We start from the raw sequence: 14,720 nt of genomic DNA on the forward strand, positions 1-14,720 counted from the left end.
TGTTTCGTTGTGTGTCTCAATGAGCGGTGATTTACAAATACTATATATGTGTTCACGTTTCCCAGGAAGCCATCACACTCTCCTTCCTACTGTGGTTTCGGGAGCATGAAGGCGTTGCTTACCTCCTATGTCTGGTTCACTGTATGTAGGCTGGGAGTGTCTGCTGATCGCTTGGAGTGCTGTCCCTTGGAACAGGAGGCCTAAGATTGAGGTAAGCCTGAGTCTATTTGAAGTCACTTGCCTCTTAATTTTTACTGCATAAAATATAAGATAAACCTGAATGTTTTTTTCTTTAATTGTTAATCTTCATTCTGATTTAGTAAAATGAGATTCTGCCCTTTGCTCACTTCTCTCTTTGTAAATATATCTTAGCCAAAAATAAGTGAAGAAATTTAAAATCAAGGCACTTAGATAATAAATAAATTTCTTGAAATATCTCTCATTTTCCATCTGGGCTATTTACTTGATCAAAGAAAATAAAAACTGGTTCATTTGTTGCTTTGAAGGCCAGGTAATTGCTTAAAGAAATGTTTTTGGTTAACTCTTAGTCAAATGGATCAACTTCAGAAACTCTTGGAAATAAGGGTTAGAGTTTTTGATTTCTTTAGAAAAATTCTGAAACCTACCTAGTACAATGGGAAGAGCATGGTCTTTGGAGTTATCCCACCTTTGCTTCCTGCTCACTTTTTGAGCAGGTAAGCTGTTAAACCTCTCTGAGCTTTGATTTTTGTTTTGTTTTTTTCTATCTGTAAAATGGGGCCGATACAATCTTCTTTGCAGGTTGTAGTGCAGACTGGAGATGAGGACCTATTGCTTCAGGGCTGGTCAGTGCTATCTGTTAGTAGTATTTAGTGTGTATTATTATATAGCAGCCACTAGTCTTAGTAGTATTTGTAGTAGGAATGTTGCTGGGTGCTATGCAGGATGAGGGGCTTGGTTTCCCTGTCTGGTGAGGAAGGCAGCTGTTTGTCTGTACCTGGTGGCACTCTGGACAGGGGAGGGAATTGTTGAGGTAGTTTTTATTCAGTACTGGTAGGCAGGAGTCTACACTATAAAGTCCAAGGTCATTGCTGGCACTGGTAGGTTTTATTCCTGGCTGTTTGTATGGAGAAGCCAGGAGGAAACTGTTTGACATGTCCTTGTTTGGGAACAGTGGGCATTGCCATTGGCAGAACATTGGACTATGCTAGGCAGCATGGTGTTCTGTATGGTTCCTTTTTTTTTTTTTTTTTTTTAGACAGAGTCTCACTCTGTTGCCCTGGGTAGAGTGCCGTGACATCAGTCTAGCTCACAGTAACCTCAAACTCCTGGGCTCAAGCCATCCTCCTCCCTCAGCCTCCCGAGTAGCTGTGATTACAGGAATGCGCCACTATGCCCGGCTGATTTTTTCTACATATATTTTTAATTATCCAGCTAATTTCTCTCTATTTTTTTAGTAGAGACGGAGTCTCACTCTTGTTCAGGCTGGTCTCAAACTCCTGACCTCAAGCGATCCTCCTGCCTCAGCCTCCAAGAGTGCTAGGATTCTAGGCATGAGCTACTGCACCCAGCATCTGTATGGTTCCTGATCAAGATGTTTCTCTAGCTTTCTTCTGGTGGTATCAGAGACCTGGCTTTGATGTTTTTGCCAGGAAGTCTTCAGATGCTGGAGAGATTTGTCATCCTTGTTTAATTGGGGCTACTTTGATAGAATCTAGCCTCTGTTCAGACATGTTCTTAATGAACAGAAGGTTCACAGGCTTTGTTACAGAATTGTTCAGTTTTTTCCGCCTGTGAGAGAAAAAAAAAGTGCTGTTAATATTCAAGAGAAAAATAAGGAGAGACCAGAAGTAATTTGAAATAACTGGACCCTAAATCCATTTCAGTCTTGCCCTAGTCAAATCTCCACTCCATTCAGAGTGATCTTTAATTCCAGTTAAGAGTAAATAATATTCCTCTGGCCTCAAAATAACATGAACATCTAGACCCTGGCATGTCTCTGCTTCTACATCTCATTAAGAGCCTTTATGACCTGCTCCTTCTGTATTTTCCTTTCTAGTTTCTCCTCTGCTAAAATTCCTCTGGCACATGCGGCTTAGTTATAGTGAATGCCTTGAAGATCCCAGCATGCTCAGGCTATTCGTTCTGCTAATTTTGCTCCCCATTCTAGTGCTTGGCTGACTCTATAAGGCTTGAACCAGGAGTTCAGGCATCACCTTCTTCTCTTCTTCATTTGTTTTATTATTTCAGCATATTACAGGGGTAAAAGTATTTAGGTTATATATATTGCCTTGTCCCACCTGAGGCAGAGCTTCAACTGTGTCCATCCCCCAGACGGTGCACACCACACCCATTAGGTATGTATATACCCCTTCTCTCCTCCCCCCTCCATCTGCCCAACACCCCATGAATGTTATTACTATATGTGCACTTAAGTGTTGATCAGTTAATACCAATTTGATGGTGAGTACATAACACCTTCTTCTCCTAATAAAAGCCTTCCTTGATTCCCTCCAGGTTCAGCTGAATGCCTGTCCTTAGTATGGCATGCAGTTTGTGCAAGTTTCTTTAATAATCATGTGTGCTGTTAAGTTTTGGTATTTTTGTGTGTTTTCCATGCCTAGCTTGTGACCTACTTGAGGGCAGAACCTTGTCTTGTTTATCTTTATATCCCAGCACCTAACCATTTCTGGCATAGAGTAGCTACTTGGCAAATGTCTGTTGAGTGAACAAATGAATGACCTCTGCTTATGAATGACAGGAAATCATTCCTTGTAGAGCTGGCGATGTGATGAGAGTTCTGACTTCTCAGCTGTATCTGATGCTGGCTGAAGCAGTGCCTCTGCCTCTATATTTCCAGGTTGCTAAAGGCAACACTTTACTTTGCTGTGAAAATGTATTACTTATTCATATGTTCATAATTTTTAGGCTGGGGGCTATTATTTGCTTTCTTTGGGTCTTACAAAAATTTCCTTTGGGAGAGAATGTGACAGTTCTTCATTGGTATTGTCTAGATCTGTTGGCCATTTGCTGCTCTGAGCATTTTGTCCTCATGTGAAGAAGTGGCTGGTCAGTTTGGGCCACAGGGTATCCAGACAACTATTAGTGAGCTGCCACCTGCTGGGAATGGGTGATGGATTGAACACTGGGATGTTGTGACTTTTACTGGCTGGTGGGCCTTTTGAAGACTTAGCTGAGCCCAGTGTCACCATATTCAGGAAATAAGATTATTTGACCAAACTTTATTCAGGAATTTGAATTCAATGACTATATATCTGTATCAGTTCTCTGCTCAGCCTAATACTGTACTAATATTAAAACTGATGTATTATTAGTCAGGAGACTATGTGTTCTGACTTATTTACCTAGAAATTATAGAATCATGCCACTTTACTCAGTCACCTTCTTGGTTCTTAGTGGTAAAATAACTTGAGAGTATATTATCTAGATTATTTTGATTTAGTTTTTATGGTTGATCTGACCACATAGAAATCCTACTGAAGGCTGGGTGTTAGAAAGCTTATTAAAGCCTACATAATGCAGTTATTCTTTCATGCAAGTGATAAACATAGCAGACTGCAGAAAAGGAAAGCATGAAAAGTAACTGTAGTTAGGTTAAAGATAAAAATTGATATGAGATAAAAAGGAAAAACTGAGGCAAAACATAAGGCACTTTAAATTTGGCAGCAGCTGTTAAATTGAAGACATTTTTGTGAGTAGTGTTGAAGTATTAGAAGGAAGTTGTTATAATATAGGTTGGAAGCAGTACAAACATGGAAAATTTCAGCCAGCATAGGCACATTGGAGGTGCTAGCACTTGCTTAATGGTTTCATAGCAACACTGATGAATAGTTATATTAGGCAGAAATTAAAAATATTTGCTTTACTACAAGTATACTTTGTGTATGATGTTATATTTTATAAAACACTTTCACGTATATGTACTTCATCCTCCTAACAATCCTGTGAAGCAGACATCCCCATTGTACAGATGAGGAAGCAAACCCAAAGAGGTGAAGTGGCTTGCTTTCAAGTGCATAGAGCCAATAAGAAGAAAAGCGAGGACTTAATGCATGTTTTCTGATTCTATATTTAGGGCCCTTTTTATGTCCTCATAGGATATTAGGGCTTCAGTTTGGGGTGAAAGTCACCCCTTATTCCAGGCTTCTAGCCAATAGAGGATACACACAAAAAAGATAGTATCACACAGAGAGCAGAATCTCTGCTCTGTTACTCCACCTTCCTCACAGATCACTCAGTGGTCAAGAGAAAAACCCAGAGCCAGGTGGAGATGGTCTTGCAGTTGAGACCCATGACAAAAGTAGGGATCTTCCTCCTAAGGTGATGTTGTATAGAAATTGGGAAAAAAAGGAAGTTTGGGAAAGAATCCTCTGAGTGTGATTCTGGCTTGAGCTTACACTCTGCTCTCATTGTGCCTTCCAGTACCACTGTCTCCCACATTCCATCTCTCTATCTTTCTCTCCCTTGTTTCACCCACCTGTCCCCTATGTTGGCTGCTGGTTGGCCCCGGTCCACAGTTTCAGGGCTGCCTTCCCCAGGTCTTAGAATCCTTTGCATGCCTGACTTTGTGCTCTGCCTGCTATGCCAGTTGCCATCCATGAATTCTCTTCCCTGGCTGCTTTCATTGCTCCTCCTAGCCTGCCATGCTCTGTGTTTCTGGAAGTCAGGAAAATGCGCTGTCTTGGTTGCTGGCAGTTCCCACTGCCTCACTTGAGTTGAGCTCTCTCTGTCCCTCAGGGTACTCCTGTGCTGCCTCCTAATAGTCCCATTTCCCACGGCAGCTGCTTGCTCCTTTCCAAAGCTTGTCTTTTCCTCAGGCTCTGGACCTATGACCTCATTTTAGGGCTTGTGCTATCTCATATTCGTCCCTTCCTTTCTATCACCATACGTTCATCATTCAGTCTCTTGCTTTTGGAAAGTCCTTGACTTTTTTTCCCTTGTTACACTAGTAATATATGAATACAGTAAAATTCAGACATTTTTAAATAGAGAAAGGAACACGTAATTCTGCATCTTGGTGTTAACCACCATTCAGAATTTGGTCTATATTTCTCCAGATTTTTTTCCACTGTGCATGCTAACAGATATGTGTATATGTGTGTAAGATAAAGTAATTCCTTTTTACAGAAATGATATCATAATATGTCTATTTTCTGTAATTTGCTTTTTTTCGTTTATTGCTTTTATCTTGGTTATTTTTCCATGTTTAGGATGTACCTATCTGTGGTATCTTTTAATAGTTATATAATATTACATTGTATATTTGTATCTGTTTTTCTAGTGCACTGGTAATAGAGATTTGTTTCTATTTCTTTGCAGTTACAAACATCTTGTAACTTCTACATATATCTTTGTATACTTTTTTGTATACATCTTTCTATACTTTGTATACTTTTTTTTTTTTTTTGAGACAGCGTCTCACTGTGTTGCCCCGGCTAGAGTGCTGTGGCGTCAGCCTAGCTCACAGCAACCTCACACTGCTGGGCTCAAGTGATCCTCCTGCCTCAGCCTCCCCAGTAGCTGGGACTACAGGCATGCGCCACCATACCCGGCTAATTTTTTCTATACATTTTTAGTTGTCCAATTAATTTCTTTCTAATTTTAGTAGAGATGGGGTCTTGCTCTTGCTCAGGCTGGTTTCGAACTCCTGAGCTCAAACAATCCGCCCACCTCGGCCTCCCAGAGAGCTAGGATTACAGGCGTGAGCCACCCTGCCCAGCCTACTTTGTATACTTTTTAAGATAAATTCCTATATGTGGAATTTCTGTGTCAAAGGTTAAGCATGTTTAAAATTTTGTTAGATGTTATCAGATTACTTTCAAAAGGTTGTATCAATTTATATTTCTTCTCTATAACTAACCATTATTTAAATCTGCCAGTTTGAAGCCTAGATTACTGATTTTTATTTATATTTTCTTATTAAGGAGGATAGACATCTTTTCAAGTGTTTATTTCACATATATTTATTCTTTTTTTTTTTTATTTCAGCATATTATGGGGCTACAGATGTTTAGGTTACGTATGTTGCCCTTGCCCCCCCCCAAGTCTGAGCTTCAAGCGTGTCCACCCCCTGGATGGTACGCATCGCACTCTTTGTGTATGCATATACCCGTCCCCTCCTCCCTCTCCCCCCTCCCCCCTGCCAGACATCCAATAAATGTTATTCTTACACACATATTTTATTCTTTGAATGTCCTTTGTCAAGTTATCTGCTGGATTAATATATTTTTGTTGATTTGTGAGACTTCTTTGTCTATTAAGGAGATTAACTTTGCCTATAATAATTATAGCAGCTTACATATTATATACAGGCATACCTTGGAGATATTGCAGGTTCAGTTCCAGACCACCACAATAAAGCAAAAATCACAATAAAGCAAGGTACACAAGTTTTTTGGATTCTCAGTGCATATACAAGTTATGTTTACACAATACTATAGTCTATAAGGTGGCTGTGGCAATTTCTGAAAATAAGACAATGATGAAATTTGCTACATCTATTGACCCTTCCTTTCATGGAAGATATCTTTGTAGCATGAGATGCCATTTGATAGTATTTTTACCCACTTCTTTCTTTATTTTTTAGAGACAGGGTCATGCTCTGTTGCCCAGGCTGCTGAAGTACAGTGGCACAATCATAGCTCACTACAGCTTCGAACTCCTAGACTCAAGCAATTCTCCCACCTCAGCCTCTTAAGTAGCTGGGACTACTATGCCACCATGCCTAGCTAATTAAAAAAAATTTTCTTTTTTTTTAGAGATGAGTTCTCACTATGTTGCTCAGGCTGGTCTCAAACTCCTGGCCTCAAGAGATCTTCCCACCTCAGTGTCCCAAGTAGCTGGGTTTAAGACATGAGCCACTGTGCCTAGCTAAACTTCTTTCAAAATTGGAGTCAATCTTTCAAACCCTGCCACTGCTTTATCAACTAAGTTTATGTAATATTCTAAATCCTTATTTGTCATTTCAACAATGTTTATAGCATCTTCATCAGGAGTAGATTCCATCTCAAGAAACCACTTTCCTTGCTCAGCCATAAGAAGCAACTCCTCTTCCATTCAAGTTTTATCATGATGGCAGCAATTCAGTCACATCTTCAGGCTCCACTTCTAGTTCTGTTACTGTTTCCACCACATCTGTAGTTACCTCCTCCACTGAAGTCTTAAACCCCTCAAAGTCATCCATGAGGATTGGAATCAACTTCTTCCAAACTCCCGTTAATGTTGATATTCTGACCTCCCAGAAATCATGAATGTTTTTAATGGCATCTAGAATGGTGAATTCTTTCCAGAAGGCTTACAATTTATTGTGCCCAGATTAGGAATCACTATATATGGCAGCTATAGCCTTATGAAATATATTTCTTAAGTAATAAGACTTGAAAGTTGAAATTACTCCTTGATCCATTCTTGATCCACAGAATGAATGTGTCAGCAGGCATGAAAACAGCATTAATCTTGTAAATCTTCATCAGAGCCCTTGGGTGACCAAGTGCATTGTCAGTGAGCAGTACTATTTTGAAAAGAATCTCTTTTTTCTGAGCAGTAGTTCTCAATAGTGTGCTTAAAATAGTAAACCATGCTGTAAACAGATGTGTTGTCTCCAGGCTGTATTGTTTCACTTATAGAGCAGAGGCAGAGTAGATCTAGCATAATTCTTAAGGGCTCTAGGATTTTCAGAATGGTAAATTAGCATTGGCTTCAACTTAAAGTCACCAGCTGCATTTGCTCCTAACAAGACCCTTCCCTTTGGATCTTTGAAGCCAGGCATTGACTTTTCCTCACTAGCTATGAAAGTCCTAGGTTTCATCTTCTTCCAATAGAGGGCTGTTTCATCTATATTGAAAATCTGTTATTTAGTGTAGCCATCTTAATCATTGATCTTAGCTAGATCTGGATAACATGCTACAGCTTCTCTATCAGCACTTGCTGCTTCACCTTTCTCTTTTATGTTATGGAGATGACTTCTTTAAACCTCATTCTGAACCAACTTCTGCTAGTTTCCAACTTTTCTTCTGCAGCTTCTTTGCCTGTCTCAGTCTTCATAGAATTGAAGAGAGTTAGGCCTGTCTCTGGGTTAGGCTTTGGTTTAAGACAATGTTGTGGGTAGTTTGATCTTCTATCCAGACCACTAAAACTTTCTCCATATTAGCAATAAAACTGTTTAGTTTTTTTGTCATTCATGTGTTCACTAGAGTAGCACTTTTTTTTTTTTTTTTTGAGACAGAGTCTCACTCTTTTGCCCGGGCTAGAGTGAGTGCCGTGGCGTCAGCCTAGCTCACAGCAACCTCAAACTCCTGGGCTCAAGTGATCCTCCTGCCTCAGCCTCCCGAGTAGCTGGGATTACAGGCATGCACCACCATGCCCGGCTAATTTTTTCCATATATTTTTAGTTGTCCAATTAATTTCTTTCTATTTTTAGTAGAGGGGTCTCGCTCTTGCTCAGGCTGGTTTCGAACTCCTGAGCTCAAACAGTCCGCCTACCTCGGCCTCCCAGAGTGCTAGGATTACAGGCATGAGCCACCGTGCCCGGCCTAGAGTAGCACTTTTAATTTCCTTCAAGAACTTTTCCTTTGCATTCACAACTTGTCTAATTGTTTGGTGCAAGAGGCTTAGCTTTTGGCCTGTCTTGGCTTTCAACATGCCTTCCTCACTAAGCTTAATCATTTCTATCTTTTGATTTAAAGTGAGAGATCTGTGGCTCTTGATTTCACTTCAACATTTAGAGGCCATTGTAGGGTTATTAATTGGCCTAATTTATTTTCTTTTACTTTTTTTTTAAGAGACAGGGTCTTTATTGCCTAGGCTGGAGTGCAGTGACACAATCACAGCTCACTGCAACCTCAAACTCCTGGACTCAAGTGATCCTCCTGCCTCAGCCCCAAGTAGCTGGGACTACAGGTGCATATCACAACATCTGACTAATTTTTAAAATTTGTTTATAGAGACGGGGTCTTGCAATGTTGTCCAACCTGGTCTTGATCTCTTGGCCTCAAGCAATCCTCCCACCACAGCCTCCCAAAGTGCTGGAATTACAGGTGTGAACCACCGTGCCCGGCAGTTGGCCTAATTTCAATATTGTTGTGTCTCAGGGAATAGGAGGCTGGAGGAGACGGGAGAGAGACGGGAATGGCCAGTTGGTGGAGCAGTCAGACACATGCAACCTTTATTGGTTAAGTTAACCTTTATTGGTTAAGTTCTCTATCTTATATGGATGCAGTTTGTGGTACCCCAAAACAATTACAATAGTAACATCAAAGATCACTTATCATAGATCACCATAACAAATATATTAACAATAACAATAATGAAGAAGTTTGAAATATTGTGAGAATTAACCAAAATGTGACAGAGACAAAAAGTGAGCACATGCTGTTGGAAAAATGGTGCCAATAGACTTGCTCCATGCAGGGTTGCCACAGACTTTCAATTTGTAAATATTGCAATATCTGCAAAGCACAATGAAACAGGGTATGCCTGTACTTACCCCCAGACACAAGCACTTCACTTCTGTCAATTCTGAGAGTGGCGATAAGTTGGGATTAAAGTCAGGTAGTTGAATGTCACAATCTGCCCCCTTAAGTGTTACATTACACAGCCTCTCATGCATTCCAGTTTCAGTATTTTACTTTCTTTTTATTCATCCTCCCAGAAGAGATGGCCTTCATTTTTTTCCCCAAGCTAACCGCTTCCAATTGGATTCTATCTATTCTTGTTTCTTCCTTAACCTCGATTTATCAGTTATCTCCTTTATAGTCTCTTCCTGTACTCTTTCCTATCCTCACTCTCCTTATCTTTTGTTTTTGCCTACATAAAAGATAGAACCACAGTGGCTTTGCTCAGCTCTGTTCCTCTCACGCCACCCTAGCCCACTCCTTCCTATCCCTAACTCTTTTATCTAAAGTGCAATTTTATTGCCATTTCCTCACCAACTGCTTTATCTGTGTGTCTCTTAATCCTTTGTTGTTTGGCTTCTGGTCCTACATTCTCCTGAACAATATCTCTGAGTCAAGTTCCTAGTTTCCTGGACCAAAGACTTTTTTTCCTTTATGTTTATTCTCCCTTGTTCTGACTAACTCCTTCCTCCCCACCATCCTTGTTGGGAGGAAAGCTGCATATGAGTGGACTTTTTATTATGGAAAATTTCAAACATGTACAACAGTAGAGAATAGAATATAATGAACCCTTATGTACCTATCATCCAATTTTAGCAATTATGAACACTTCTCCAATTTTCTTTCAATGTGCTCCCCACTTATTTTTGTTGTTGGTGGTGTATTTTAGAGCTAAAACTAAATCCCAGACATTGTCACTGAGTGTCTCTAACTAATGAGAAAATTTTATTTTTAAACATCATTCTACCATTCTATTTTCTCCCTTAATAAAAATTAACAATATTTTCTTTTTTTTTTTTTTTTTTCTTTTTTAGAGACAGGGTGGGTCTTTCTCTGTTGCCCAGACTGGAGTGCAGTGGCATGATCATAGCTCACTGTAATCTTGAATTCCTGGGCTCAGACAAGTGATCCTTCCACTTCAGCCTCCTGATTAGCTAGGACTATAGGTACACACCACCATGCCCACTAATTGTTTAAGTTTTTTGTACAGATGGGGTCTTGCTCTATTGCCCAATATAGCAAGCCAGGTCATAAGGGTGAACACTGGATTTCCTAGCCAAACTAGGAGTTTATAGCCAAACTTCTGGCCTCGTGCAGTCCTGGCCTCATGCAGTCCTCCCACCTCAGCCTCCCAAAGTGGTGGGATTACAGGTGTGAGCCATGTAACCAGCCAACAGTATTTTCTTAATATAGAAAACTTGATTTTTAATACTGGTTCTGATACCTTCTGTTTAACTTGGGCAATTTACAAGCTCATTTTCTCATCTTGAAATGTAGTGAGGATAATTATGACAATCCTATCTGGTAGGGTTGTTGTGAAGTTATCTCATTTATTCCTGCGTAAAGTGCCTATTGCTTTAAAGCACAATGCTTTACCTATATGGAAGCTCAAACATTTTTTTCTTTATTCTGTCTTCATTCATGAGTTTACTCAGTAGATATTTATTGAACATCTGTGTGTCAGCTGAGGAGAAGACACGGACCTTGGCTCCTAGGATCCTTCACTATCTTACTTCTCTGCCTGCCTCCCAGATATGCCTTTTTAAAATTTTTTATTTATTTTATTTATCTATTTATTTTTTAAACCAGCAGGCAGGGGAAAATGTGCCCTTTTTTAAACCCCTACTTTCTGCCCTAGATATGGATATAACATTCATTTGTTGTTTTACTCTTCTATTTCCTCTGTAACTCTGGCCTTTAGAGATCTAGCTGTTCCACTCCCACCACTTCAAGTTATCCAAATGACTCAGTTCTATAACTCTAGCCCTGTTTTTTTTGTTTGTTTGTTTTTGTTTTTGTTTTTGACTAAGCAATAAACCCACTCCCTCCCTGGCTTTTGGACATTTCTGTTCGGCCATCAGGACAAGTGTAAAGTGCACTGAACTGAGTTTGCAGACCAGGGCTGCAGCTTAGTCTCAACATTAACTGCTTGGCTTGGGCAACTCAGTCACCTTTCTTGGTCTCAGTGTCCTCAGCCAGAAGGATGGAAGGGCTGAGCTAGAGTCTGAAGTCCTATCCAGCTTTAAAAGCCTGTCAGCTGTGAGAAGGTAGTTTTGGAAATGTCCTATTCGGTGTATCTGGAATCACATCTATTAATATTATCCTGACCCACAAACTAGTTTCTAACTTCTGCAGCCTGGCTGTCCTCTCCTAGGAAATCCAGTGTTCACCCTTATGGCTCCTTTCTCTCTCTCTTTCTCCAGCTCACTTGCTCTCTCTCTCTTTTTCTCTCCCTCTCTTTCTCTCTCTCTCTCTCTTTTTTTTTTTTTAATTTTGAGACAGGATCTTGCCCTATTGCCCAGGCTGGAATGAAGTAACCTGATCACAGCTCAACTGCAGCCTTGAACTCCTGGAGTAAAATGATCCTCCTGCCTCAGCCTCCTGAATAGCTAGGATTATAGGTGCATGCCACCATATCTGGCTAATTTTTTTTTTTTTTTTTTTTAGAGATGAGGTCTTGCTATGTTGCCCAGGTTGGTCTCCAATTCCTGGTCTCAAATGATCCTCCCACCTCAGGGCTGGGATTACAGGTGTGAGGCATTACCCCCAGCCCTTCCTTCTTTTTTGTCCTCAATTTAGGGCCAGTTACTTCATGACTAGTTCTTCAGTTAATCCTGGCTCCTGGCTCTTCCCAGAATACTCTTTTGTCCCCTCTCAGCTTTGCATCTGTATTTACATATAGGTAGTTTCCTTTATTCACATTGTTTCTCCTGAGCCTGTGTTCTGGCCAGTTGAAATTATGACCATCTTTCCAGGCTTAGCTCAGGGAAGTCCTCCCTGTTCTGACTGGCATGACTGGCAGTACATTGGTGACATTTCACAATATACCCGGTTCTTCAGACATTTGTGTGTCTATATTTTTCTCACCTCTAGATTATACTTTTTGAGTCCAAGGACCATGTCTTTTACATCGTGTGTAATTTTCCATCCTACAGTGTCTAGCACAATCTTTTTTTTTTTTGAGATAGAGTCTCGCTCTGTTGTTAAGGCTAGAGTTCAGTGGCATCATAATAGCTCACCACAACCTCAAACTCCTGGGCTCAAGCAATCCTCCTGCCTCAGCCTCCTGAGTAGCTGGGACTTCAGGTGTGCACCACTGTGCTTGGCTAATGTTTCCTCTTTTCTCCTTTCTCATTGCCACTACCTAGTTCTGGGTCTTACCACCTCTTACCCAGATTGTTACAACAGCTTCCTACCTAATCTTGCATCTACACAGTGTCCTGAGTTTCTTTTTAAATTGGAATTCAGATGATGCCATTTCCCTGCTTGAGATCCTTCAGTGGCTCCCACTGGGGACAACAGGGTTGTGGGGAAATTGCATGGAGACAGATATGGAGGCCACTTCAGAGCTCAGCAGGGACCAATGGCATAATAATTATCATATGTCTGTTGGAGGTGTAGATAGGAAAGCCATACTGAGTGCCACATATTGGCCAGTTCTTCCATGGGACAAAGTTCAGATTCCTTAGCAGGACACTGTAGGATCAAGATCTGGCCTGTCTACCTCTCATCTGTTGCAGGCCCCCTTTTTACCCCTCCCTCCCATCTCTTGCCCCACAGAACTATACTTAATATGTCATTTCCTCTCTTTCTCTGCCTAAGGAAAGTTTGTCTTTTTTTTTTTTTTGAGACAGAGTTTCGCTCTGTTGCTTGGGCTAGAGTGCAGTGGCACCATCATAGCTCACTGCAGCCTCCAACTCCTAGGCTCAAACGATCTCCTGCCTCAGTCTCCTGAGTAGGTGGGACTACATGTGCATGGCACCATGCCCAGGTAATTTTTTAAAAATTTTTTGTAGAGATGGGGTCTTGCTATTGCCCAGACTGGTCTTGAACTCTAGGGCTCAAGCAATCCTCCCGCCTTGGCCTCCTAAAGTTCTAGCATTACAGGCGTGAGCCACTGCTCTTGGTCTCTGCTTGTCTTTTAACACTTAGCTCTGTTTCCTCCTCTAGGAAGCCTTTACGAGTCTTCCCAGCAAAATTATTAACATCTTTGTCTTCTTATGGAACTTTAGTCTTTCTTTCTCCCTTCCCCTTCTCTCTCCTCCCCTCTCTCTCTTCCTTTCACCCTCCCTTCTATTTTGAAATATAATTTATATACCACAAATCACTATTTTAAAGTGTTCAATTCAGTTGTTTTTAGTATATTCACAAGGTATGCAACCATCACCACTACAAAAAGAAACTGGTACCCACTAAGCAGTCACTTCCTACTCCGCCCCCTTCACCTCTGTTAACCACTAATCTACTTTCTGTTGCTATGGTTTGCCTATTCCAGACATTTTATATAAATGGAATCATTTTGCAACTGGTTTGTTTCACTTACCATAATGTTTTCAAGGTTCATCCACATCATAGCGTGTATCAGTACTTCATTCTTTTTTACTGCTGAATAATACTTCATTCCATAGATATACTACATTTTGCTTATCCATTCATCTCTTGCTAGAAGAACCTTATTTATATTATTGTTGTACTTACCAGATTGCTTATTGTATATGTTTACATATCTGTGTCATTTGACTGGATGATCCCTGGAGGGCTTCAGTCATTACTCTGTGACCATCTGTGAGTCTATGACTCTTCTATATATATTCAGTACCTACCAGTACTGGTTTATTGTAGATGTTTAATCAGTATTTATTGATGAGTCATTTTATTTCCCTTTCCAGAAAACCCAATACTTTCTACCTTTTCATTGCTCCTCAGATCTAAGCCATGATATTTGTGTGGAATGTCTTCTTCTCCCCTCCTCACTTGTATAATTCTGTCCTGCTGCAGGGGTTATCTCAAAGTCTGCCTCCTCCAGGAAGACTTCCAACCGCATCCAAACCTCAGACTCTGTTGCTTCCTTTTGTGAACTCTGGTGTACTTGGGGTCTCTATCATTCATTAGGCACTTAATAAATGTAGCCTTGCAGTATTTCTTCAACTAGATTGATGGTAAACCCATCAGTACTAAGACTCCCTTTTTGTACACCTAATTCAAAGATACTCTATTATGTAATGGAATTACATCTAACAGTTTACTTAAATTCAGCCATATACTAGTGAGTGAGTACACACAGGGAGAGGATGCAGTTAATTTCATTACAGTTAATATGACTGACAG

General features: G+C 40.5%; 1 protein-coding gene across 1 annotated transcript in view; it reads left to right on the forward strand.

The window, feature by feature from the left end:
- Positions 1 to 14,720, forward strand: part of RAD54L2 (RAD54-like 2 (S. cerevisiae)) — a 99,604-nt gene that overhangs the window by 2,485 nt on the left and 82,399 nt on the right. Inside the window, exon 2 of the mRNA XM_012637920.1 lies at positions 66 to 211. The gene's annotated coding sequence lies outside the window, so the exon portion shown is untranslated. The remainder of the gene's footprint in view (positions 1 to 65; positions 212 to 14,720) is intronic.

This window comes from Propithecus coquereli, unplaced genomic scaffold (genome assembly GCF_000956105.1).
Source record: "Propithecus coquereli isolate 6110/MARCELLA unplaced genomic scaffold, Pcoq_1.0 Scaffold1, whole genome shotgun sequence".
NCBI lineage: Eukaryota > Metazoa > Chordata > Mammalia > Primates > Indriidae > Propithecus > Propithecus coquereli.